The sequence below is a fragment of the Priapulus caudatus genome, unplaced genomic scaffold (genome assembly GCF_000485595.1).
Source record: "Priapulus caudatus unplaced genomic scaffold, Priapulus_caudatus-5.0.1 Scaffold1452, whole genome shotgun sequence".
NCBI lineage: Eukaryota > Metazoa > Priapulida > Priapulimorpha > Priapulimorphida > Priapulidae > Priapulus > Priapulus caudatus.
Genome location: NW_014578513.1, coordinates 65,179 through 67,971, shown reverse-complemented (window position 1 = coordinate 67,971; position 2,793 = coordinate 65,179).

Here is a 2,793-nt window from a genome sequence, read left to right as displayed (position 1 = left end):
GATCGCGCGTACGCGTGCCACGCGCGCGCTGCGTTGTGTCTGTGTGTGCCTATTAGCCTGTGTGGCTTCCGATGCGCGCATGTGCACGCGCGCGTGCGTGTGTGTGTGTCTCGTTGTGTGCTTGCTTGCCTGCATGTTTCTATGCGCGTATGTGCACGCGCGCGCGTGTGTGCGTGTTTGTGTGTTGCTTGCTTGTCTAAGAGTGCTTCTGTGTGCGTATGCGCACGCGCGCGATGTGTGGTGTGTCTGTGTTACCTGCTTTGGCCTGCGTGAATCTGTGCAGCGTATATTATGTGTCTGTGGTACCTGCCGTGGTTGTGTTAACGCATGTGTTCGACTGCGGGTATGTCGCGCGCTCCGCGTAGGGTGCGTGTATGCCGTTCTGTGCCTATTGCATGCAGGCAACGGTGACGAATTCACATACATGACATTCCAAGCCTGGTTCATGACATAAACTCGTTATATTCGCCTACCCCTATAATAAAATATACACCTCGTTTATAGCGTAAGCCATGCGAAGGATTACTCTTTCTCAAGCTTTGTAGTGCCCGACCGTAATTTACCAGACACGTATCTATCATGCGTGATCGTCATTTCATATATAAAACCACACCGACAGAAGACGTTTACTCCACTAACGTTAGCCAATTTGCCATTTTTGGCGATCACCTTAGAACTAATACGGGAAAAACTGCAATACATTTGCTCCTAGCGGCGTCAAAACTACTATAGCGAGTGTTAGATCCGCCCTCTATTACATCGCTTGCGTTTCACGACAGGACTGCTCGCTCGGGTTAGAATCGTCGAATAGGCCTAATATTACGCGAGCCGCTGTTGCACATCGTCGCGCACAGCGAACGCCGTGTGCGCGACGGAATTGCCGACACAAACGCAAACTCCGTGACGAATGACGTCACGCGGGATTTCTACGGGGTTAAACGTTAGTATAGTTAAGCAGCGCGTTAGAACGCGGTGATTAAAATTCGTCACCGAAGCCGACATTCATCACGTAATTTCAGCTTGTCTCTCGATGTTATGATCAGACGTATCGTTTTCCCGGTTTTACGTCAGCGTTCGCAATCCCCTCTGCGCCACCGAACCCGTATACCACTCGAAAACGGACCGACCGAGAGAGGCCTTCGTGTGTGAAGCAAAGAAGTGAGACGCCAATATTGAGACTGCCCCCATTTTTGTTTTTTTGTTTTTAATCTATGATAAAACGTGCTTAATTACGCACCGCTGCTGGTCGGTTTTGTTATTTTTCTGTGTGAGACTCCGTAAACGAGTCTACGTGACTATTAATGTAGGCTTATGTAATTGCACATGATGCTAGCGCTGGCCAGAATAATGTGGTTAAGTACCCGGTGTTAGTGTCTAACCATGTGGTGTTCCTATTGGGCAGCAGTCTCGTATAACTACTTGCCGTAACTAATCATGCACATTACTTTATAATAATAATGATTAATAATAATTAATAGTAAATTAGTAGTAGTAGTATGTAGTAGTAGGTAGTAGTACAGTAACTGTAGTAGTAGTAGTTAGTAGTAGTAGTAGTACGTAGTAGTAGTAGTAGTAGTTAAGTTAGCTGTAGTAGTAGTAGTAGTAGTAGTAGTAGTTGTAGTTAGTAGTAGTGTAGTAGTAGTAGTAGTAGTAGTAGTAGTAGGTAAGTAGTAGTAGCTAGTAGACTAGTAGTTAGTAGTAGAGTAAGTAGTAGTAGTAGTAGATAGTGGTTGTAGTAGTAGTAGTAGTAGTTAGTAGTAGTAGTAGTAGTAGTAGTAGTAGTAGTAGTAGTAAGTAGTAGTAGTAGTAGTTAGTTAGTATACTTATATTACTTACACTATTACATTATATATATATATAATTTTCATGTAACTTACTACATATTATGCTAATGATCATATTCATCAGGAGAGCGGCCATCTTGCATAAAACCCGAGTTCAAAGCATAGAACTAGAATAGAAGTTTCTATTCTAGCTTCTATTCTTGGTTTCGTAGCTTCTATTCTAGTTCTATGGTTCAAAGTAGTAGTTCAAGGCCTGCTGATTGTACAAACACTGCGTCGTAACCTTGCGTGCTCATATCGCCTGTAATACTTCATCGCCGCCTCCAAGACTACATTACTTTAAATTATCTCATTATCTCCATCAACAAGAGAATCGGTCTACTGCCTAGCGCCTTTATAGCAAGGCATGCGGAACAGCAGCTATAAGTATCTCTCTAGGCGGATCATTCTAAGGCACTAAGCAGAAGGAAAGCAGATACACGGCGATCTAAACGCACCCGTATCTGATTAAAGGCCCAGCGAATCGGCGAGCCAGTATTTGCTACTCTAATATATATACGGAAACTTGATCACTCTTTATGGCTCTTTATGGGATGGAAATAATGAAATGATGACGGTGGTCATATACCTATACGTGTCCACATTAACCCCAATTTTTTCCCTACATATGCTTGGTGATCGTGTGCTGTGTAGTGTGGTATGTGTGTTTGTGTTTGTGTGATGTTGTGTGTATGTGTGTGTGCGTGTATGTGTGTGGCGTGTGTGGCGCGGCGTGCTGCGTGTACGCTTGCTTGTGCGTGTGCGTGTGCGTTGCGTGAGGGGCGACGTGGTGCGTGCGTGGTGTGCGCGCTTGCGATATGCGCGCGTGTAACTAAGATATAGACCGAAAAGAATCACTAGAAGAAAATCATACGGATTGACAGCATGCAGCGCGCAAGCGACGCGGAGGAAATGACCACCGATCAAACACGCGAGAGCTTCCAGCTATCCGAGAGAACCGTGAAGATTA